The 25,803-nt window shown below is 47.6% G+C and overlaps 1 pseudogene; it reads left to right on the top strand.

The window, feature by feature from the left end:
• Positions 1–20,971: 20,971 nt before the first annotated feature.
• LOC147964633 (uncharacterized) lies at positions 20,972–24,579 on the top strand (annotated as a pseudogene).
• The last annotated feature ends 1,224 nt before the right edge of the window (positions 24,580–25,803 follow it).

Genomic DNA, 25,803 nt, shown 5'->3' with positions numbered 1-25,803 from the left:
GGGAGGAGAGGTTCTTGAGTTTCTTGAAACTTCTTGGTGGGGTGGGGAGGGACCGAGGGAGAGAGGCCAACTGAAAGTTTATCGTTGAGATGCGAACTGAAAAGTTGGTACAAAACGTCGAGATATTTATAGAAAAAATTGCATATGCTGCAAATCCCAATCGTTCAGAATAGATTTTCATAACATATGCAACATAGGGACGAACCTATGTGCAACAAAAGATGCATACAACAATGCAAAAGCACATTTCTACTAAACACAACCACTTTTGCGACATGGTTAAAGGACCTTGCAACACCAATAATCCAATATCACTAACCTTTCACCCATCAAAAGAATTTCACACCGATCTCACAGCAGCACTCCTGGATTACCTAGAACACCACCAGCATTGGACTTGGCGAGGTCAAAACCATCCACCTCGAATGGTCAGAAAAAAGAAGAAAAACCTCGCACCGATCTCTTAGCAGAACGCGCAAAGACTTTGCACGTTAACGTTACCTAGCGGTACGTCTGGCACCATTCATTTTCTTTAAGATCGGTGACAGGGTCCCGCTGCGTTTGTATATGTATGTATTGCACACTTTACCTCTTACGTATCTCAGTGTCAAATCACTGTGCGGGTCCTACCATCGGTCGGAAAAAGGACACATGCATGCACACATCTTTCTCTCTTTTACGATTCAAGCACAGACTCTCTCTCACTTAAATCCATCACTTTAATTTTCTTTTCCATAATATGGATGATTCATATCTCTTCAACAAAAAAAATCCCTTTTTATTTTTTTATATTTGAACTCCTTGCGCTAAGACCTTCAAAACAAGATCAAACCTCGATACATTTGAAACACGTTTAATTTTTGACATTTCACATTCCATATGTGAAACAAACCTATTTCACTAGAAGAATCTGAAACAAACCTATTTTCTCTACAAAAATGTGAATTGAAATATATTTACCCCAAATATGAAACTAAAAGGTCGGTTTGTGAAACAGTTTATTTCAAAAGAGTGAAATGTGTTATTTCACAAATGTGCAATTGAAATAGATGTGATTTTTGTGAAACATATAGTGAGAAGTGAAATGTGGGTTCCGAAAATGAAAACAATATGAAACTGAAATGTCAACCTGTGAAATTGACTATTTTAAAATGTGTAAATATTTATTTCAAAAGAGTGAAATATGTCAATAAAAATTTGTGCAATTGAAATAGATGTGACTTTGTGAACGAAGCCAGTGCAAAGTGAAAAGTGCCTTCTGAAAATGAACAAAATATGAAACTAAATTGTTAACTTGTGAAATTGATTATTTGTGAATGTGTAACAACTCAATTTAAAAGAGTGAAATATTTTATTTCCCAAATGTGGAAAAGAACTACATGTGACTTTTGTGAAAGAAGCAGTAAAAAGTGAGAAGTGGGTCCTGAAAATAAAAACAATATGAAACTGAAATGTCAACTTCTGAAACAGATTATTTGAAATTGTGTAACAGTTTAATTCACAACAGTGAAATATATTATTTCAAAATGTGGAATTGAAATATATGTGAATTTTGTGAAATATGTTTCATGATTTTTTAAAACTCGTTCGAGATATATTTAAGGCCGGTCATGTTTTAAAGGTCTCTCCGCCAAGAGTTCAAATATATAAAAAGTTTTCAAATCGGATTTTTGGTTTAAGAAATAGGAATAATTTTAAGTTAGTGAAGGTGAAATAAATGAATGAATTAGTTTGGGAGAGAGAAGAGAGGGAATGGGCAGCACATGCATGCAAGACCATGTTCTAACTGAAAGCTAATATTGATGGAGCATACAATATTTACAGGTAGTATTGCTCTGTGTATGAAATGAGAAATGATTCATGGTTTATACACCAGTCTTTAACACAAATCTTGACAACTAAACAAACAGACCACGATGTGCCAGTACCTATCGATACCATGCAATTTTTCACTTTGTATCAGAAAAAACGTCTTTGATTAGCTAGAACACCACTAACGTTGGACCTAGTGAGGTCAGAACCATCCACGTCAAAGCCCTAAAATATGACGTGCTTGTGTTAGGGCATGTATAATAGTGGCATATGGATACATATGCCTCATGATAAAAAAGTAATGTGAAGCATGTGTGTTGATTTTTTCTCCCCAATGCAAGCTACTACTAGTAGACCTCATCAAAAAATGGAAAGTGACTCTCACTACACATGCATCCCTTCTCTCCATTTCCATTTTTCAACTTTATGCACTGGACCACACTTTTTGTCTCTAAGGGCATGGTCAATGCATAACCCAGGGTGATGCCTCACATGCCATGTAGGATCGGATAACAGAAAAAGTAGGTTCGGATAGGAAAGTGGGATCCTCTCCAGGAGGCGGGTGCTTAGAGACAAAAAGTGTGGTCCAGTACATAAAGTTGAAAAAGTGGAAATGGAGAGAAGGGATGCATGTGTAGTGAGAGTCACTTTCCATTTTTTGATGAGGTCCACTAGTAGTAGCTTGCATTAGGGAGAAAAAATCAACACATATGCTTCACATTACTTTTTTCTCATGAGGCATATGTATCCATATGCCACTATTGTACATGACCTAAGCACCCGCCTCCTGGAGAGGATCCCACTTCCCTATCCGAACCTACTTTTTCTGTTATCCGATCCTACATGGCATGTGAGGCATCATCCTGGAGCTATGCATTGGCCATGCCCTTATGGGCTCCACCATGAGGTCATCCATGCCTGAGAGCTCCCCAACCTCCACACCGCTCATGGAGAGACGGGTGTGGGAGTAGCAGAGAAAAAAGAAGTGTTGGCAATGAAGAAAGAAAAAATGGAGCGATAATCCACTACGGAGCACGAGCTCATGTGATCTCGATGAACAATGAAATCGTAAAAAGTACTAAAAAGTAAACAAAAAATCCATGAAAGATATTTTAGTGCGCGAGGACCGTGCCAAATTTCAAATTATTTGAACATCTGAGTTGCTCTCAGCAAAAATAACAAAATCGATCCCGAACAATGCAAAACAATAAACTTTTTCACATACCCCTAATTTTTTTTCTGAGAGCTACTCAAATGTCCAAATGAGCTAAGTGGCATGAACATCACACATTATATCATCTTTCATGCAAAAAACAGAATTTTATAATTTTTCTATAATTTATTTTGATTTTACTTTTCATGCGCAGGAGAATATGAGCTCGGGAGCCATTTAGCCGCTCTCAAGTTGGAGGGACTATTCACAAAAAAATTCTTTTAATATCGTCACAATATATCGCTAAAGACCGACATTTCTGCTGGAATTTTGTCTATTTTGGGCCTAGCCCAATAGCAGTTTCAGAAATTCCTAATAAATCCTAGAGGCCCACGCAGCCCATTCGTGCAAGGCAAGAGGTGGAACTAAAGTTTAGTCCCACATTGCTAGTTTAGAGGGAGTTGGACCTCTTTATAAGGGAGGTTCTTTCCCCACTTGTATAAGCATGAGATCAAGAGGGGCATCCACGCGCGCTCCTCCTCCGCCGCCTGCCTCGCCACGCCACGCCGCGGGTTGCGGGAATGAGCCGAGCCGATGTCTAAATTTTTGCCACGCACGATGGGTATACGAAAGGTCACGCGGGAGCTGAAACGTTCTTCTCCTATGCCTGCTATATAAGAGAGGTCGCTCCTCTCCAGAGAGACACACCAGAAGATTCTCATCCTCTCGCCACAAAGTTCCTGAGCACTGATCTACTGCTACGATCTTCCCTATCCCGGCTTGAGGCGTGCACCGCAGGTCGGGACACTAGGCCTCCAAAACCGCGCCTTTTGAGTCCTGTACGGGAGAAGGGTGATAAGGTTTTTGGGGAGCGCTTCGCACGACTACTGACTTCTTCGTCACGAGCGCCCCGGACTCCAATGACTTCTTCCCCGACGTCGACAACCTCCTCGACGACATGGCTGGCGAGGACACCGACCCCAAGTCCATCGCTTCTGCTGATGCTGTCCCGTATGTGTTCTTCCTCTTTTTATTAGAGGTCCTGCTATAGTTCCTTGTTCTAGTGTTTGCCCTATATATGTTAGACTGTTTCATATATGTAACTTGCTATACTGTCTGCTCTAGATGTGTTTAGTCACAGTTCATATATGAAGATGTTGTTTACCTTCTCTTATATAAATCGCATGACTTGTTTTATCACTGCCATACTAGTCATGCTTTATCCAGTATTTCTGTTAATAAAATCATTTGGTAAATTGCTCATGTTTCCAACAATCCAAAAACATTATCATAGGCAATTTACCCCGAGTGGTTTTGCTGCTTCCATGAGACCTCCTATGTTTGAGGGTATCCACTATAAGAGGTGGCGCGTGAGAGCAGTCTTATGGTTTCGAACCATGAGTTGCTATGACGCCACTCTTGGAAAACCTGAAGGAGAGCTTGATGCTCAACAAGCACAAGCTTTTCAGAAAATGGACACTCTGTTTAAGGCTGCTCTCTTGAGTGTTCTTGGTGAGAACATAGTTGATGCTTATGCGTCAATTGATAATGGACAAGATATGTGGGATGCACTCGAGGCCAAGTTTGGGGTCTCGGATGCTGGCACTGAGCTGTACATCATGGAACAATTCTATGATTACATGATGACTAAAGAGCGCTCCGTGGTTGAGCAAGCTCATGAGAAACAGTCATTTGCTAGAGAACTTGAGCACTTCAGTTGTATGCTACTGGACAAGTTTGTTGCTGGAGGTATCATCACTAAGCTTCCTCCTTTGTGGAGGAACTTTTCTACCTTACTGAAGCATAAGAGACAGGAGTTTTCCGTCCCGGATCTCATTGGCACTCTTGATGTGGAAGAAAAGGCGAGAGCAAAGGACACACGTGCTCGAGGTATTGAGGGAGGATCTAGTGCCAATGTGGTACAAAAGCAGAACTTCCAGCCCCACAAGTTCAAGAACAAGGGCAAGTTTGATGGTAAAGCAAAGTTTGATGGGAAGAACAAGGCTATCCAGCACAAGAACTTCAATAAGAAGAATGACAAGAAGAAAGGTGTCTGTCATGTGTGTGTGGGGATCCTGATCATTGGGCTCCTAGTTGCCCTAATCACTATGACAAGCGTCATCCTTGGAAAGGCGTCAAGACCGCTAATGTTGTCATTGGAGACACTGACATGAAGGATGTTGGGTATGGTATATTTCCCACTATTCTTTCAGTATGTCATTCTCCTGATTGGTTGATTGACACGGGCATGTATGTGGTGATATTTCCATGTTTTCGTCTTATTAGACCGCAGGGACTTCAACCGTGCTGATGGGAAACGGTTCAAGTGCTTCTGTTCATGGTATTGGCACAGTCGATCTGAAGTTTACTTCGGGGAAGATCGTGCGGCTGAAGAACGTGCATTATGTCCCCTCCGTCAATAAAAATCTTGTTAGCGGATCTCTTCTATGTAGAGATGGCTACAAGCTTGTCTTTGAGTCGAATAAATTTGTAATATCCAAGTATGGAACCTTTGTTGGTAAAAGCTATGAGTCAGGAGGCCTATTTCGTTTATCCTTATCAGATGTTTGCAATAAAGTTGTTAATCATATTTGCAACAATAGTGAATCAAATGTGTGGCATTCAGGTCTTTGTCATGTTAACTTTGGTTGCATGTCGCGACTAGCGAAGTTGAACTTAATCCCTAGTTTCACCACTGTCAAGGGATCCAAGTGTCAAGTGTGTGTGCAAGCTAAGCAACCTCGTAAGTCTCATGTGACTGCGGAAACAAGAAATCTTGCACCACTAGAACTCATACATTCAGATCTATGTGAAATGAATGGTGTTTTGACAAAAGGTGGAAAGAAATATTTCATGGCATTAATTGAAGACTCCACTAGATAATGTCGTGTGTATCTTTTGAAATCTAAGGATGAGGCTTTGAACTTCTTCAAGATCTATAAAGCTGAAGTGGAAAACCAATTTGATTGAAAAACAAGAGGCTTAGGTCCGACCGTGGTGGGGAGTACTTTTCCAATGAATTTGATGTTTTTTGTGCGGAACATGGTATAATCCATGAGAGGACGCCTCCCTATTCACCTCGGTCTAATGGGGTAGCCGAAAGAAAGAACCGTACTCTAACAGATTTGGTTAACGCCATGTTAGACACATCGGGTCTCTCCAAGGCATGGTGGGGGGAGGCGATATTGACTGCATGTCATGTCCTAAACCGAGTTCCCACAAATAATAAAGATATAACTCAGTTCAAGGAATGGGAAAAGAAAAGATTAAAACTCTCTTATCTACGAACCTGGGGTTGTTTGGCGAAAGTCAATGTGCCAATTCCAAAGAAGCGCAAGCTTGGACCAAAGACCGTGGATTGTGTTTTCCTGGGATATGCTTTTCATAGCATTGGCTATAGCTTTTTGGTTGTAAAATCTGAGGTACCTGACATGCATGTCGGTACGATCATGGAGTCGAATGATGCGACTTTCTTTGAAGATATCTTTCCAATGAAGGATATGGCTACCTCATCTAATCAGAAGACGCCTAGTTCATCGAACCAGGAACCAGTTACAATTACCGAACCTTCCATTTCGATGGAACACTTTGAAAATCATGTGGAGGAGAACAATGAAGTTCCTACTAGGAGCAAGAGATAGAGGACTGCAAAGTCCTTTGGTGATGATTTTCTTGTGTATCTCATAGATGATACTCCCAGTTCTATTTCAGAGGCTTATGCATCTGAAGATGCTGACTACTGGAAGGAAGCGGTTCGTAGCGATATGGATTCCATCTTGGCAAATGAAACTTGGGAGATAACTGATCGTCCTTATGGGTGAAAACCTATAGGATGCAAATGGGTATTCAATAAGAAGCTTAGGCTTGATGGTACTATTGAAAAGTACAAAGCTCGGCTCGTGGCTAAGGGTTATACCCAAAAGGAAGGTGAAGAATTCTTTGATACTTACTCACCTATAGCTCAACTGACCACTATTCAAGTTCTACTTTCACTATCTGCCTCACATGGTCTTCTCGTTCATCAAATGGATGTTAAGACTGCTTTCCTAAATGGAGAGTTGGATAAGCAAATTTATATGGAACAACCAGATGGGTTTGTAATAGATGGCCAGGAAGGGAAAGTGTGCAAGTTGCTGAAGTCTTTGTATGGACTCAACCAAGCACCCAAACAGTGGCATGAGAAGTTTGAAAGAACCTTAACAACTGCAGGCTTTGTTGTGAACGAAGCTGACAAATGTGTGTACTATCGCCATGGTGGGGGCGAGGGAGTTATTCTTTGCTTGTATGTTGATGACATACTGATTTTCGGAACAAATCTGAATGTTATTAAGGAGGTCAAGGATTTCCTATCTCGCTGTTTTGAGATGAAGGATTTAGGAGTAGCTGATGTCATTCTGAACATCAAGTTGTTGAGAGACGACGATGGTGGGATTACATTGCTTCAATCTCACTATGTGGAAAAGATCTTGAGTCGTTTTGGCTATAGTGACTGCAAGCCCTCTCCAACACCATATGATGCGAGTGTGTTACTTCGAAAGAATCAAAGAATTGCTAGAGATCAATTGAAATATTATCATATCATTGGCTCGCTTATGTACTTAGCCAGTGCTACAAGACCTGACATCTCTTTTGTTGTTAGCAAACTGAGTCAGTTTGTCTCAAAACCAGGACATGTGCATTGGAAAGCTCTAGAGAGAGTTTTGTGTTATTTGAAAGGCACTGCGAATTATGGAATTCACTACACTGGGCACCCAAAGGTGCTTAAAGGGTATAGTGACTCAAACTGGATCTCAGATGCTGATGAGATAAAGGCCACGAGCGGATATGTATTCACTCATGGAGGTGGCGTTGTTTTTTGGAAGTCTTGCAAGTAGGCCATCTTAACGAGGTCAATAATGGAAGCAGAACTCACAGCACTAGATACAGCTACGGTCGAAGTAGATTGGCTTCGTCAACTCTTGAATGACTTGCCGGTTGTTGAGAAACATGTACCAGGAATCCTTATGAACTGCGACAATCAAACTGTGATCACGAAAGTGAGCAGCTCAAAGGATAACATGAAGTCATCAAGACACGTTCAGAGAAGGTTAAAGTCTGTCAGGAAAATGAGAAACTCTGGAGTTATTGCATTGGATTATATCCAAACGTCTAAAAATCTGGCAGATCCTTTTACTAAGGGTCTATCATGTAATGTGATAGATAATGGATCGAGGGAGATGGGTATGAGACCCACAATATGAGTTGTTCACAGTGGTAACCTATTCTTTGTGATCGGAGATCCCGTGAATTAGATGTGGAAGACAAGCTGTTGGTCAACTGAGAGGATAGTATCCTTACTATTAACAATACCACTCCATGAAGATGTAATACTCTCCTAAAACTGCATGGCAGGTTGATGTATATCTTAATGTGTTCTAAGTGGCTCATTTAAGCAGAGATGTTGTCCCGCAGAACATCTTTTTAAGAACACACCTATATGAGTCAGATTGTCAAACGTCGCAATCTATGAGAGTAGGGTTCTCTCTAGTAAACTCATGAAAGGTCTCGGAGTATGACGCATAAGCTCCACCCGCGGGGAAGACCCACAGTAACCACGTATCGGTCAAGGCTTTATGTGAAGCTAGATTCGCAGAAAACTTGCAGTTCACGGCCCAGTCCACTGTTCAAGTTGCTTACTAGTGTAGCATAGAGTTCTAGGTGGAAGTTCAACTTAACAGTCTCCACTGCAGTACCGGTATATAAAACAGTGTTTTGGAACCAAAGGAAAATTTTGTGTGCCTCTGGGATCTGGTCGGGGATTGCTGGAATATTGTCTATTTTGGGCCTAGCCCAAAATAGCAGTTTCAGAAATTGCTAATAAATCTTAGAGGCCCACGCAGCCCATTCGTGCAAGGCAAGAGGTGGAACAAAAGTTTAGTTCCACATTGCTAGTTTAGAGGGAGTTGGACCTCTTTATAAGGGAGGTTCTTTCCCCACTTGTATGAGCATGAGAACAAGAGATACATCCACGCGCGCTCCTCCTCCGCCGCCCACCTCGCCACGCCACGCCTCGTCACGCCGCGCTGCGCCACGAGTTGCGGAAATGAGCCGAGCCGATGTCTAAATTTTTGTCACGCACGACAGGTATACGAAAGGTCACGTGGGAGCTGAAACATTTTTCTGTAGTGGACACTGAATCCGAACGGCTCACCTCTTCAGATGAAGTCTGTTGGCTTCACCTCCCGTCGCAGCCTGTTCGCCTCCTTCTCATGTGCCTATATAAGAGAGATCGCTCCTCTCCAGAGAGACACACCAGAAGATTCTCATCCTCTTACCACAAAGTTCCTGAGCACTGAGCTACTGCTACGATCTTCCCCATCCCGGCTTGCGGCGTGCACCGCAGGTCGGGGCAGTAGGTGTCGGTGTCAAAACAGGCGGATCTCGGGTAGGGGTCCCGAACTGTGCGTCTAGGCCGGATGGTAACATGAGGTAGGGGACACGATGTTTTACCCAGGTTCGGGCCCTCTTGATGGAGGTAAAACCCTACGTCCTGCTTGATTAATATTGAAGATATGTGTAGTACAAGAGTAGATCTACCACGAGATCAGAGAGGCTAAACCCTAGAAGCTAGCCTATGGTATGATTGTATGTTGTGATTGTTGTCCTATGGACTAAAACCCTTCGGTTTATATAGACACCAGAGAGGGTTAGGGTTACACAAGGTCGATTACAAAGGAGGAGATATCCATATACGTATTGCCTAGCTTGCCTTCCACGCCAAGTAGAGTCCCATCCGGACACGAGACGAAGTCTTCAATCTTGTATCTTCATAGTCTAACAGTCCGACCAATGGAGATAGTCCGGCTGTCCAAAGACCCCCTAATCCAGGACTCCCTCGGTAGCCCCTGAACCAAGCTTCAATGACGATGAGTCTGGCGCGCATTTGTCTTCGGCATTGCAAGGCGGGTTCCTTCTCCGAATACATCACAGAAGAATTTGAATACGAGGATAGTGTCCGACCCTGCAAAATAAGTTCCACATTCCACCGTGGAGAGAATAATGTTTTCGCAGATCTAATTCGCTAGCTTGTTTTGGCAACACAACGTTACGTCATGGCCCGGTGATTATTCGAACCGTTTCTTTTAACCAGCCCCACACATAACGCGAGGCAGTTTTTCGACACGTCTCGTCAAAGCAGAGATCGTGTCCCCTTATTACGGGATTCTCATCAATACGGGCATGGGTAACCCAACCGCGCCATCAATTACGACGCTTGGGGGATAAGCGAGTTTTACCAGGCAAGTGGGGACGCTTAGTTTTGTCCGCCCATATAAAGGGATAAGGATTCACCTTTCTATCCATGCCTTCTTGCTCCTCTACTCATCCGCTCCCGCACACTCGAGCTCTAGCGCCCAAGTCCTCACTTCCATCTCAACCTTCTCCAACCATGTCCGGAGCAGGAGGCAAGTGGATGGTCTCCTCCGTCACGGAGGGAGACGTCAAGAAACTGAGGAGAGCCGGATACCTGCCCGACGACATCGTGCACCGGCTCCCAGATGAGGGGCAACTCATCCCCACCCCCAGGCCCCATGAGAGGGTTGTATTCCTCACCCATTTCTCCCGCGGACTGGGATTCCCTCTCCATCCCTTCGTCCGGGGGCTCATGTTCTATTACGGCTTGGATTTCCACGATCTAGCCCCGAACTTCATCCTCAACATCTCGACGTTTATCGTCGTGTGCGAGGCCTTTCTCCGCATAAAGCCCCACTTCGGCCTATGGCTGAAGACCTTCAACGTCAAGCCGAAGGTGGTGGGCGGACTCCAGGCGGAGTGCGGAGGCGCCATGGTGGGCAAGATGCCCAACATAACATGGCTCGAGGGCTCCTTTGTGGAAACCATAAAGGGGTGGCAATCGGGGTGGTTCTATATCACCGAGCCACGCGACCCCGTATGGGTAGCGGCCCCCGAGTTCCGATCTGGCACCCCCATGCGGCTCACCTCCTGGAAGGAGAAGGGTTTGTCCTGGGGTAATTCAAAAGAGCTGACCGGACTCCAGACATGTATTCAAAACATGGTGGACAAGAAGCTCAAGCTCGTCAACATAGTCCAGGTCATGCTCATCCACCGGATACTCCCGTGCCAACAACGGGAGTTCACCTTGTGGGAGTTCAATCCGGCGCATCACCGAACTCTGAATAGGCTCTTCGACATGACTCATGAAGATGCCTAGAGGGTGATGTTCAAGAGCGCCGAGGTCCCTCCCCCCATTACTGAGGATCGCGGATTCAGCTCGAAGCGCCAAGCCAGCGCGGTAAGTTGTTTTACCTTTCATAGGATACTTATTTTTATATAGATTGACTCTATGCGGGATCTAAACTCCTGTGCCGTTAACAAGACTGGCAGAAGATGGCCGGAAAAATCGACTGTCCGACTCCCTTGCCCGAAGGCCCTGCAGACGCCCTTCTGGCGAAGATGTTGACTCCGACCCCTTATAAGGTGCCGGAGAAGACCAAGAAGGCCGAGGGAGCTCGAAAGAGTTCCCGACGCCAGGCGTCGTCGGATTCACCGTCCGATGACTCTGCGGTGCACTCTTCCCCCGAAGACGAGGAAGAGGAAGAAGAGGCTCCCCCACCGACTGGGGGAGACAAGAAAAGGAAGGCCGCCCCGACTGGGGAGGCCGGAGGGTCCAAGAAGGGAAGGACTCTCCTTCCGGACAGCTCCACCGCCGCCGACGAAAGTGAATACGAGTGGTTGCCCAGGGCCAAGTCCCAGGGGAGATTGTAAGTATTCGGTTACCAAAGTAACCCATAGGATTCCTTTGTCGCATTGCTTTCCCTAATCGCCGAACATAATTACGCAGGCCGCCATGAGCCAATATCGAGGTATCATCGGACGGCTCCCTGGGTTCGTCGGACATGGATAGCGATCCAATCCCGACTGCCACCTCCCCTCATTCTGCTGATGACGCCGAGGTGTTGTCTCAAGAGGCACCGGATCAAGGGGGACAGTCCCGGAGGCGCCTCAAGGCGACCTTCCGGACTCCGGGAGCAGAGGGGACGGGGCCCCTGAGAGCTCCGAGTTCGGCCCTCAGCCGAACACCGCGCCGGAACCTCCAGCGGTTCCGGGCTCGGGCAGGCTGTCTCCTTCTAAGAGGGGTGAGACGCCTGTGCCGGTGACCTCTGTCCATCCAGAGGCGCCGGACAATCTGTTGGAAGCGCTTCGTGGTGCTTCCATCGAGGAGGAGCACCGCACCATCATGAGTGCGGTGATCCAGAAGGTTCAGTCCGCCAAGAGCGGATTAACTGAAGCCTGTACTAGCCTTCTAATAGGATTTGAGGTAAGTGTTTTAAAACGTAGTAGAAGTATTACCACATAGACAGTAGCCCCTGATGCTTTGTTCGGTGTTCGCAAAGAAAAGCTGAACAGAGGATCAAATAATATCGCAGGAGTCTAATATAAGTATGTCAATATGCATATGCAGGCTTCTCTGCTGGCGTCCGCCGCACTAACTGCGGAGGTCGTCGTACTGAAGCAGGACCTCGATGGGTCCAAGAAAGAGCTTGGCCTTGTCAAGAGGCAGCTCAAGGAGAACGAGGGTAAGTAATACCCCGTCTATAGATATATGCATATATAAGAAAGGACGCGATTGCAGAATGACAGGATCATTGTATGTTTTGCCAGGGGCCACGGCCGAGGTGGCGACCCTGAAGCAAGCGCTGACCAAGGCCGAAGAGACAGCGGCCAAGGAGCGCACCGAGTGAGAGAGGCACGAGGCTCGGGTGGGCGAGGTGCAGCAAGAGCTCCAGGCTCTCGTGACGAAGCACGAGGCGTTGGAGCTTGACTTGAACACGCGAGAGTCTGAGCTTGCCGCGGCCCGTGAGAGCGCGAAGAGTGCCAAGGCCAAGGCCCAGAAGGCCCTTCAGGAGATCGACACGATGAAGAAGATAGCGGCGGGTAAGGCTTTCTATATGCAAAGCAAGCATGTAAAAGTAAATTATCGATTACTTACCCGGATCCGGAGCTCTTCAGGAGCATTCGCAGATTTGCCCCGCAGTGTGTCCGATGTCGCACAATTTTACCAGGCCGAGGACGGGATCTCTACGAAGAAGCTGTTCTGGTCTCAGTATGCTGAGGCCGAACATCCGGTGCCAATGAGCGACAAGCTGAAGCAGATGGTCGAGCTACATAAGGCGGCCGATCAGGCCATGAAGGGCTTCATAGTCCGGTTGTGGCCTGGCGACGCCCTTCCGAACAGCTTCTTCGGCCTGGTGAGGCGGCTTGTGGATGCCTGCCCACGGCTGGAGGTCGTCAAGCGATCCGTCTGCATTGAAGATGCACGCCAGGCTTTCACCCGTGTAAAAACGCAGTGGGTCAAGCTAGACGCCGTGAAGCTGATCAAGGAGGGGCCGCCGGAGGGCAAGGAGCACCGCCACCCCGAGATGTACTACGAGGGTGCTCTGCCGGGCGCCTGTCTTATCATGGATGAGTGTTCACAAAATGTAATATTTGAGTGAGACTTGCTCGTTTTGTCCTATATGTATGAAAACTTGTATCGTAGTCGCTATGCAACACTTGTGTGAATTTAAAATATTACCTTCTGTTTGGCTGTTTATCCAATCTAAGAGATGGCTAGTCCTCGGCTTCTGCCCCCATGCCACAAGTGCTAGGGTGTTCGGGATAAACCTAAGCACTCTTGTTCCCATGTTTGGGTCCTTCGAGGGAGGTGCTCAGCACAACGAACAAGGCAACCGGACTAATAATGCTTTATCACTCTCACTTAGCCATAGAATTCTATAATTTTAAATTTCGGCGAAGCCCCTGGTATTCAGAAGGCCGAATTCGGGGTGCGATACACGCCTGTAAGCCGGACAGAGCCGGCCCCTCGCCCTAAGCGGCATAAGTCTTTAGGGACTCGAAAAACCTCGCCGAACAGCGACCAGTCTCTCGCCTTATCATGACAGTCAGTTTTAGCTTTCTCTACTAAGGTGCTTAGCCCGGCAGAACCGGGGAACAATCGTAGTAGTTCTCCTAGCGCTACCTTAGCCGATAGAGCGGAACGTAAGGTACCAAAACATAGGAGCCGGGCAAACCCAACATTTAACCAAAGACATGATTCAGAGCTGATGCATATAATGCTATAAGTTCGGGGTGCCACACTTGTGAAAGTGTTCGGACTTTTCACACCATATTGTGGGTACGTAAGCCCCTGGTGCATTGGCCATACTAGAGTGTACGATTGCAAGGCGTCATTAATGAACACATAGATATATATATATATAACAAAAATGCAATAATAGTCGTAATGTCATGCATTGTTTATTAAAAAATTGCAATAAAGCAGAGTGATACAGATAGTGCAATAAGAAAAAGAGTAGGACTATGTCCCTTCCAAGGGCGAGCTGAGGAATGATATGAAATCTATAATCAACCTGGGAATTCCGTTGTATAAGGTAGTTGTCTGCCTCCTTGGTTGCTGTATCATATGTTCGGCAATAGAGCTGCCGGACAGCGTTTCCAGAGATTAAAGTCCTGAAAGAAAAAGAAAAATAACCAAACGGGAAGCCCCTAGTGCGGTTTAGGCCGCGTTTTGGGGCGTGCCGCAGTTGTGCCCCCCCTCCCCACCTGTGCCCATGGTATTTTTAATGTGTAATTATGTACGCGAGACATGAATATCACTGTTGGGCTGGGATTGGGGTGGCCGTCGTATTGTTACGCGAGCTCAAATCGCGCCAGGCGGTCTATTTGCCGATTGCCCCGAGCGCGCTTGAAGGTGTCCGGGCTTTGAAACGCCGAACTGGTAGGTTGCCTTGAGAGGATGCTTTGCGCTTCTGCTGCAAGGACCGCGGTGTGCTCCTCTGTTCGGAGAGAGCGCTCTGTGTTTCCATTGACTGTAATAACTCCGCGAGGTCCTGGCATCTTGAGCTTGAGGTATGCATAATGTGGTACCGCATTGAATCTAGCAAATGCGGTTCGTCCGAGCAGCGCGTGATAACCACTGCGGAACGGGACTATATCAAAGACTAACTATTCGCTTCGGAAGTTATCCGGGGATCTGAAGACCACTTCCAGTGTAATTGAGCCTGTGCAGTGGGCCTCTACGCCTGGAATGACGCCCTTAAAGGTCGTTTTTGTGGGTTTGATCCTTGAGGGGTCTATACCCATTTTGCGCACTGTGTCCTGATAAAGCAGGTTCAGGCTGCTGCCGCCGTCCATAAGGACTCGAGTGAGGTGAAATCCGTCGATGATTGGGTCTAGGACCAGTGCGGCGAATCCGCCATGACGGATACTAGTGGGGTGGTCCCTGCGATCGAAGGTGATCGGACAGGAGGACCAAGGGTTGAACTTTGGGGCGATTGGCTCCAACGCATATACATCCCTGAGCGCACGCTTCCGCTCCCTCTTGGGGATGTGGGTTGCGTATATCATGTTCACCGTCCGCACTTGCGGGGGAAACCTCTTCTGTCCTCCAGTGTGCGGCTGCCGGGGTTCTTCCTCGTCATCGCTATGCGGACCCTTGTCCTTGTTTTCGGCAATTAACTTGCCGGCCTGCTTGAACACCCAACAATCCCTGTTGGTGTGATTGGCTGTCTTGTCTGGGGTGCCATGTATTTGACACAAGCGATCGAGTATACGGTCCAAGATGGACGGACCCGGCGTACTTTGTTTGAATGGATTTTTCCGCTGACCGGGTTTAGAGCCTTTGAATCCGGCATTTACTGCCGTATCCTTAGTACTTTCGCTGTTAATGCGGCACTTATGCTTGTTGCGACGTGACCTGCTATTGCCGTCCTTGGTATCTGAGGTACCATGGTTCTTTGATATGTTATTACTGCGAGCCAGCCAGCTGTCTTCTCCCGCACAAAAGCGGGTCATGAGCGTCGTGAGGGCTGCCATAGATTTCGGCTTTTCCTGACCAAGGTGCAGGGCTAGCCACTCGTCTCAGATGTTGTGCTTGAAATCCGCTAAGGCCTCCGCATCCGGACAGTCGACGATTTGATTTTTCTTTGTAAGGAACCGAGTCCAGAATTGCCTGGCCGACTCTTCTGGATGATGAATTATGTGGCTCAAGTCATCGGCATCTGGTGGTCGCACATAAGTGCCCTGAAAGTTATCGAGGAATGCGGCTTCCAGATCTTCCCAATAGCTAATGGAGTCTGCTGGCAAGCTGTTAAGCCAATGCCGCGCTGGTCCTTTGAGCTTTAGTGGGAGGTAATTGATGGCGTGTAAGTCATCATCACGGGCCATGTGGATGTGGAGGAGGAAATCCTCAATCCATACTGCGGGATCTGTTGTCCCGTCGTATGATTCAATATTTACGGGTTTAAAACCTTCTGGGAATTGATGTTCCATTACTTCGTCTATGAAGCATAAGGGGTGTGCGGCGCCTCTGTATTGGGCTATGTCGCGACGCATCTCGAATGGGTCTTGCCCGCTGTGTTCGGCCCGGTCGGATTTGCTTTTACTGTATCCGGCGTGACATTTATTGTCTCGCAGAGTGGTGCGCCCTCGTGATCCGTAGATCGATCTTGAATGCTTTTCCTTGTCCTCCAATATGTCTCGCAGGTCTGGCGTATCTCCCCATGCCTTTTTATTTGAATGGCGTTGGGGTGGGGGCAGAGCTTTTGGCTGGAATGCCTCTCTATCGCAGCCACGAGGTGGCCGATCAGCCGTATCATACCCTTCTTCCTCCAGTCGGGGTAGTAACCTGCACCTTGGGTAACTCTTGGAGGGACGCTCGAGTTTATATTCCTCGGCCGCGAGGACTTAAGTCCATTTGTCAGCTAGCAGATCTTGATCAGCTTAAAGTTGCTGCTGCTTTTTCTTCAGGCTATTTGCCGTGGCCCTAAGCCTGCGCTTGAAGCGCTCTTGTTCGACGGGATCCTCTGGTACAGCGAATTCATCGTCGCCGAGGCTTGCCTCGTCTTCGGAGGGGGGCATGTAATTGTCATCCTCCTCCTCTCCGCCAGCCGCTCTCTCAGGAGAGCTGGCTCCTTCATCCTCCTGCTCTAAATCTTGCTGGAGGGGATTGTTGTTGTCTTCGGCGCTATCCGGAGTGTTATTATCTCCTGTGCCGGTATCACCACTTTTGCTTTGGCGGGACTTAGAGCGGCGTCGCTGACGTCGGCACTTGGGTTGCTTCTTGGAGGGGTCATCCTCCGCTATCTCGTCGCCATTGCCTTCACTGGGTGTATCCACCATGTATATGTCATACGACGAGGTGGCTTTCCAGTGCCCTATTGGTGCTAGTTCAAGTTCGTCTCCTACATCGTCATCCATATCGTCGATGTCTTCGGAGTCGAAGTCGAGTATGTCGATTAGATCATCGACAGTGGCTACAAAGTGGGTGGTGGGTGGGCGTCGAATTTCTTCGTCGTCCGCATCCCAATCCCGTTGGACATAATCTGCCCAGGGCTCTCCTGACAAAGAGACAGACCTTAGTGAATTCAGAATGTCGCCGAAGGCCGAGTGCCGAAAGATATCCGCGGCGGTGAATTCCATGATCGGCGCCCAATCGGATTCGATTGGCATGGGCGCGGATGGTTCGGGGTCCGGAAGAGAGTCCGGCACCTTGGAGTCACGGGCTGTGCAGAGGATTATGCTGGTGTTTGGCTCGATCGCCGTCGAGACTGCAGCCCCTGAGGCGGTGTCTAGCCACCCGTCCTCGATTGGCGCAGTTGGCTCCGAGCTAAGGGTCGGAGCTAATGCGGGCGCGGCCTCTGGGGTACCGTCCGGTCGAAGAGCTAGGTCATACCCATCGCGACAGTGCGGCGCGCCCGGCTGTGGCTCGAACCCGTCGAAGATCAAGTCCCCGCGGATGTTGGCCGTGTAATTCAAACTTCCAAATCTGACCTGATGGCCAGGGGCGTAGCTTTCAATCTGCTCTAGATGGCCAAGCGAATTAGCCCGCAGTGCAAAGCCGCCGAATACGAAGATCTGTCCGGGGAGAAAAGTCTCACCCTGGACCGTATCGCTATCGATGATAGTAGGAGCCATCAAGCCTAACGGCAATGGCACAGAGGAACTCTCAATGAAAGCACCAATGTCGGTGTCAAAACCGGCGGATCTCGGGTAGGGGGTCCCGAACCGTGCGTCTAGGCCGGATGGTAACAGGAGGCAGGGGACACGATGTTTTACCCAGGTTCGGGCCCTCTTGATGGAGGTAAAACCCTACGTCCTGCTTGATTAATATTGAAGATATGTGTAGTACAAGAGTAGATCTACCATGAGATCAGAGAGGCTAAACCCTAGAAGCTAGCCTATGGTATGATTGTATGTTGTGATTGTTGTCCTACGGACTAAAACCCTTCGGTTTATATAGACACCGGAGAGGGTTAGGGTTACACAAGGTCGGTTACAAAGGAGGAGATATCCATATTCGTATTGCCTAGCTTGCCTTCCACGCCAAGTAGAGTCCCATCTGGACACGAGACGAAGTCTTCAATCTTGTATCTTCATAGTCTAACAGTCCGGCCAATGGAGATAGTCCGGCTGACCGAAGACCCCCTAATCCAGGACTCCCTCAATAGGCCTCCGAAACCGCACCTTATGAGTCCTGTACGGGAGAAGGGTGACAAGGTTTTTGGGGAGCGCTTCGCGCGACTACTGACTTCTTCGTCACGGACACCCTGGACCCCGACGACTACTTCCCTGACGACGACTTCTTCCCGGACATCGACAACCTCCTCGACGACATGGCTGGCGAGGACACCGACCCCAAGTCCAGCACTTCTGCTACTACTGTCCCATACGTGTTCTTCCTCTCTCTATTAGAGGTCCTGCTACAGTTCCTTGTTCTAGTGTTTGCCCTAGATATGTTAGACTCTGTTTCATATATTCAACTTGCTATACTGTCTGCTCTAGATGTGTTTAGTCACAGTTCATATATGAAGATGTTGTTTACCTTCTCTTATATAAATCGCATGACTTATTTTATCACTGTCGTACTAGTCATGCTTTATCTAGTATTTCTGTTAATAAAATCATTTGATAAATTGCTCATATTTCCAACAATTTCTCCATAACTAATTGTGTTCTAATGTTGGTACCTGTCATTGGCCTTGGTGTCACAAAATATGTTCTCTGCTGATGTTGACTGATATTTTTCCACCGCCACCCGCATTTTTCTTGTTTTACTCCGTAAACAAAAAACATATACTGAAACTAGCTGGAACACGACGATCATCTTATCTAGCCAGGCGGGACTATCCAACCAAAGGAAAGTGATGTGAAGTGCTCCCCCACCTCCATCAATCTTGATGGAGAGAAGCAATGGTGGAAGAGGGGTGAGAGAGGTTAACCTTCAAGGAGCAAAGCAAGCAGGAGGCCAAAAAGGTTGAGAAGGGGAATATAATAGTGACGCATTGCAAGCTAAAGAGACAAATACCGCAAAGTACCAACAATAGATGACCGGGCATATTGTATGACATGTTCGGTACAATTTATTATCCCCTCTATTTCAAAATGTACTGCGCATGAGATTTTCCAAAAGTCAAACCTTGTGTAATTTGACCAAGTTTGGTGAGAAAAGTATCAACAAAAATAATACCAAATAAACATAATATAAATATATGTTTAATGACGCCTCTAATGGTATTTATTTAATATCATAGATGTAGATATTTTCCTCTACAGAGGTAGTCAAAGTTTATGGAGTTTGACTTTTGAAAGTTCTTATGCACACTTTATTTATGAATGAGGGAGTATGTCGTTAAATTTTACATGGAAAATCAATTAAAATTTGTTCCAAAAGGAATCCAAACAGAAGAACAGGGTGAGCCACTATTCGCATAAATTTGCTTTTATTTTACCTCAAAGTAAGAAAACGGTCATTTTTTCATTCCCATTTACAGTATGTTTTTAATGTCAAGTGCCATTTAATTCTCAGTGTCTCGAGGTGTGTTCTCTATTGGATATAACCAAGATACAAATATGAATGCGGTTACTTTTAGTTGGTTTCGGGAAGGTTGTTTTAGAGCATTGCAATCATGATTATAATATGGTAGCTCATGTGCTAGCGTAAAATGGTCGTGTTGATCCATCAAACTTATGGTTGGACTCATCTCCTGCTTTATTTTCTAAACCTTTAGCAGATGATGTAAGCGTTGTTTGATATTAATAAAGCTAGCTTTCTCCTAAAACAAAAAGGTACAAAGCATGCATTCCTACAACTTTCAAATGTTTTGTAGTCCATCTCTTTTGCAACTGCATTCATTTATGTAAATAAATATGTTTGTTCACTCAAAGGTGGCACAAATTATACGCATATGCCTATAACCATGACACAATTAACCCATCCTGATGGATACCAATGATACCCTAAGTACAGGGTCATAGCAATGCCTATAAAAGTCAAGGATCTATTACCCATTCATCTCATCGACAATTTGAGGTAACAATGTCAATTCCAGCAGAAAAAAGAACCCGTCATGAGTCCACGATCACCAGGCTAAAATAGCATAGGAGAGTACCACAGTATAGAACACGTTTGCAAACTCTGAAATGGAAAAATTAAGAATATCACTCGAGAAGAAATGACCACATGAAAAGACTAAAACTAGACGACCTCTTGTCACGCCTGCAGACCAGCTTGCAGTGGACTGATCAGTGTAAGTGACGATCCGCACTTGCAACAACTAAGTCACCCTCTAGCTAGGGGCTGGGACCCACTGCCAAGTGTATGCGTGTGTGCTAAGCCAAGTGTTGGCGTGTGTGCTAAGCCAACTGTGGCCTACTTGTAACGGAATGACCGGAGGGAGAGGCTATCAAAAAGAAATGAACTACTCCCCCCTCGCCTTTGTCTCTCTCGCTCTCACCTAACCCAGCTCTCCTCTCCTCATCCCGATCCCCCTTTCCTCCTCTCAATCCTCTTGATCGGGTCGTGACAATTTGGTATTCAGAGCCCAAAAATTTTCCCCACCACCGCCGTCTGCTCGAGATCGATCGGTAACTTCCACCGATCAGGTGCGCGCCGCTCCGGCGAGCTCGCACAAAATCCTACCTGGATTCGATCCGATCTAGCACAAAATCACGACACCACCATCCAAGCCCTCGGCGCAGACCCGCCGAATGCTCGACACCATGTCAGAGACCACGGACAAGTTGCAGAGCTTGCTCGAGTCCATCATCCGCCGTCTCGATGCAAATCAGAAGACCGCCGACGAGCGTCACCAAGCACAGATAGCCTACAATGACCAAGTCTCCGCCGAGATCAAGCTTCTCTCCAAGCAGATTGACCTCACACAAACCGACGTGGACGAGGCCCGCAAGGCTGCGCCAACCGTCGACCCCGCGGCGACCATCTCCGGAGGCGCTTCTCCATCGGGCATCACGGCCACCCAGACTCCTCCGCGCATCCTCCACCACATCCGCCACCACCTCCACCGATTCGTCCTCCGCCACTACCCCTCTACACGGATGGCGCGGCCCAGCTACCGTTCGCCTGCCTCGTCAACCACATACCATCGTTGCTCACCGTGCGGTCACCCTCGTCCTCGGAGCTAGATCGCCACGGAGACCACTACATCAAGCCACCTAAGCATGATTTTTTGCGGTTTGATGGCAACGCCCCTCGCATCTGGCTGGATCGCTGCACCACCTACTTCGAGCTGTACCGAGTGCCACAGCACAGCTGGGTCACCACCGCGGCACTATACATGGACGGCCTGGCTACGATGTGGCTCCAGGCCTATCGATAGACGCATCCAGGGGTCACTTGGCAGCAATTCAGAGCTGCAGTACAAGAGGAATTCAGTCCAGAGGAATTTGAGGTTCAGATGCACTACTTTGTGCAGTTACGACAGACAGGCAGTGTTCAGGAATATCGCCAGCAATTTGAAACAACAATGTACCATCTGCTGGCCCTGGACCCAACCTTGAGCTCCAAATTCTTTATATCACAGTTCCTGATCGGTCTCGAAGACGAGCTGCGCCTCGGTGTTCTATTGCAAGCACCAACCAGCATCACCCGTGTCGCTGTGTTTGCTCGTATTCAGGAAGAAGAACTAGAGAAGCAGCACACAATGCGACCGCGTATCACACCAGTGGGGCGACCACCACCACCTGCACCACCAGCAACCATGGTTCAAGCCTGCGCTGCAGCCGCGCCACGGCAAGGGGGAGATGACTATGCTCGGGAGCACCAGCTGCGCGAATTCAGAAGAGCAAACGACCTCTGTTTTCGCTGCGGGGACAAGTACTCCAGAGAACATCAGTGCAAGCGCACCGGCTAGATCCTGATGATTGAGGTGGGCGACTTTGGCGAGATCCTCTCCGGCGACACAGCCCATGCCCTACAACTGCTTGATGAACCTGCAGGTTAAGAACCGGAATGCTGCTCCTTATCACAGCAAGCGATCTCTGAGGAAGAAATACCATCCACAATTCGTCTCCGCGCTCAAGTTGGTGACCAAATCATGTTTCTCTTGGTGGATTCCGGGAGCACATATAGTTTCATCAGCGAAACTTTTCTCTCTCGCTTGAAAGTTCAGACAGAACACCTGCCCCTAGTTTCAGTTCGCGTGGCAAATGGGCAACAACTTCGGTGCACTCAAATTGTGCATGGATTAGAGTGGGATGTACCTGGACACACCTTCCATACGGATTTGCGCGTCCTTCCACTAGATGCATATGATGGAGTGCTCGACATCGATTGGTTATTAGCTCACAGTCCCATGAACTACCCCTGGCAAGACAAAACCATCGCATTTGAAACTGAGGGCAAGCCAGTACACCTGCAGGGGGTGCGCACCACTTATTTGCCTCCCATTGCCGAGCTTGATGCTTACGAACTTCATCGAATGGAAGTTGCAAATGACATCTAGACTGTAGCTTTAGTTATAGTGGAAACAGTGGAAAAACCTGAACCTGAACCGGTCCCTATTAATATTCAGAAACTCTTATCTAAATATGAGGATGTGTTCTCTGAACCTAAAACCCTTCCGCCCAAGAGACAGTATGATCATGCCATCAACCTAGAGCCAGGCACTGCTCCAATTAACACAAGGCTGTACCACTACTCCCCAAGACAAAAAGATGAGATCGAGAAGCAAGTTCAGGAGATGTTGCAGTCCGGAGTGATCGCCCACAGCCTGAGCCCGTATGCCGCACCAGTACTTCTGGTCAAGAAAAAGGACGACAGTTGGCGATTTTGCGTCGATTTCCGGCGTCTGAACACCGCTATGGTCAAGAACAAATTTCCGCTACCCGTGGTCGCCGAACTGCTCGCCGAACTGGGAGGTGCAGCCTACTTTTCCAAGATCAATCTACGTGCAGGCTATCATTAGATTCGCATGCGCAAGGAGGACGAGGAGAAAATTGCATTCAAAACGCACCACGGGCATTATCACTTCAGAGTGATGCCGTTCGGCCTCTGCAATGCGCCGGCCATGTTCCAGTGCCTCATGAACTCGGTGTTCGGCTGCCATGTCCGTAAGTTTATCATCATCTTCCTGGATGACATCCTGGTCTTTAGCTTCGATCTCTAGGAACACGAACAACACCTGCGCATCGTCCTCAACCTGCTCTGCGAACACCAGCTGTACACGAAGGCTTCAAAGTGCTCGTTCACGCAACAGAAGATCGAGTACCTGGGGCACGTCATCTCCAAGGACGGCGTCGCCACCGACGCGAGCAAGACAAGTGCCATGAGCGCTTGGCCCATGCCCACCACACCCACCGAGCTCCGCGGCTTCCTCGGCCTGACAGGCTACTACGGCAAGTTCGTCCCACATTACGGCATCATCGCGAAGCCGCTCATGTGCTTGCTCACAAAGAAGTGGTTTCTCTGGGACGACAAGGCACAGTCGGCATTCGAGATGATCAAGCAGGCCATGGTGAGCACGCCCGTGCTTGCATTCCCGGACTTCAAGCGCCCGTTCGCCATTGAGACGGACGCTTGCGACACCGGCATGGGCGCGGTCTTGGTCCAAGACGGGCACCCCATCGTGTACCTAAGCAAGGCCCTGGGGGTGCGCAACTAGAAGCTATCGGCATACGAGAAGGAGTTTCTGGTGGTCATGATGGCCATCGACAAGTGGCGACCATATCTACAGAGCGCTCCATTCGAGATCCTCACCGACCATAAGAGCTTGTGTTCTTTGGGGGATCAACAACTCGTCACGGATCTCCAGCGCAAAGCAATGTCCAAAATGGTGGGGTTGCAGTTCACGTTCCGCTACAAGAAAGGCACCGACAATGGCGTGGCCGATGCGCTCTCCAGGGTGGGGCATTTGCTGTCGCTGGACGCGCTATCCATGTGCCAGCCGCAATGGCTGTAGGAGGTGGCCAATTCCTACGAGACGGACACCGATGCGCAAGAACTGCTTGCCAAGCTCGCGCTATGCGACACCGACGACCAGGGCCGCACCCTGCAGCAAGGTGTGATCAGGCAGCGGGGACGGCTATGGATCAGCGCCAACACCACGCTCCAGATGAAGCTCATCGCCGCGCTGCACCACAGCACGGTCGAGGGACACTCCGGCGCGACCGCCACCTACCACCGGGTGCGCAAGCTCTTCGCTTGGACCGGCCTAAAATGTGTTGTCGAATATTTCGTCAGGCAATGCAGCATCTGGCAGCACGTGAAGCACGAACAAACACATTCAGTCGGCAAGCTACAGCCGCTCCCAATTCCATAGGAGCCATGGCAGGAGATCACCATGGACTTCGTTGAAGGACTACCCAAGTCTGATGGCTACGACGCGATCACCGACTCGCCAAGTACGCCCACTTCGTCCCTCTCCGCTAATACGTCTCCAACGTATCTATAATTTTTGATTGTTCCATGCTATTATATTATCTATTTTGGATGTTAATGGGCTTTATTTTACACTTTTATATTATTTTTGGGACTAACCTATTAACCAGAGGCCCAGCCCAAATTGTTGTTTTTTGCCTATTTCAGTGTTTCACAGAAAAGGAATATCAAACGGAGTCCAAACGGAATGAAACCTTCAGGAGCACTATTTTTGGAACAAATGTGATCCAGGAGACTTGGAGTGGACGTCAAGAAACAATCGAGGAGTCCACGAGGCAGGGGGCGCACCCACCCCCTGGGCGCGCCCTCCACCCTCGTGGGCCCCTCGTTGCTCCACCGACCTACTTCTTCCTTCTATATATATATATATATGGATATACCCCTCAAACATCCACGAGCACCACGAAACCCTATTTCCACCGCCGCAACCTTCTGTACCCAAGAGATCCCATCTTGGGGCCTTTTCTGGAGCTCTGCCGGAGGGGGCATTGATCATGGAGAGCCTCTACATCAACTCCATGGCCCCTCCGATGATGTGTGAGTAGTTTACTTCAAACCTTCGGGTCCATAGCTAGTAGCTAGATGGCTTCTTCTCTCTCTTTGGATCTCAATACAAAGTTCTCCTCGATTCTCTTCGAGATCTATTCGATGTAATCTCCTTTTGCGGTGTGTTTGTCAAGATCCGATGAATTATGGGTTTATGATCAAGTCTATCTATGAACAATATTTGAATCTTCTCTGAATTCTTTTATGTATGATTGGTTTATCTTTGCAAGTCTCTTCAAATTATCAGTTTGGTCCCAGTGACAAAAAGGAAAACAACACATATTGTATTGTTGCCATCGAGGATAAAAAGATGGGGTTTACATCATATTGCATGAGTTTATCCCTCTACATCATGTCATCTTGCTTAAGGCGTTACTCTGTTCTTATGAACTTAATACTCTAGATGCATGATGGATAGCGGTCGATGTGTGGAGTAATAGTAGTAGATGCAGGCAGGAGTCGGTCTACTTGTCACAGACGTGATGCCTATATACATGATCATACCTAGATATTCTCATAATTATTCACTTTTCTATCAATTGCTCGACAGTAATTTGTT

Source organism: Triticum urartu, chromosome 6A (assembly GCF_056163025.1).
Source record: "Triticum urartu cultivar PI428250 chromosome 6A, HENAU_Tu73, whole genome shotgun sequence".
Taxonomy (NCBI): Eukaryota; Viridiplantae; Streptophyta; class Magnoliopsida; order Poales; family Poaceae; genus Triticum; species Triticum urartu.
The sequence above is the reverse complement of the archived record's forward strand: the minus strand, read 5'-3'. Positions and strand labels throughout refer to the sequence as shown.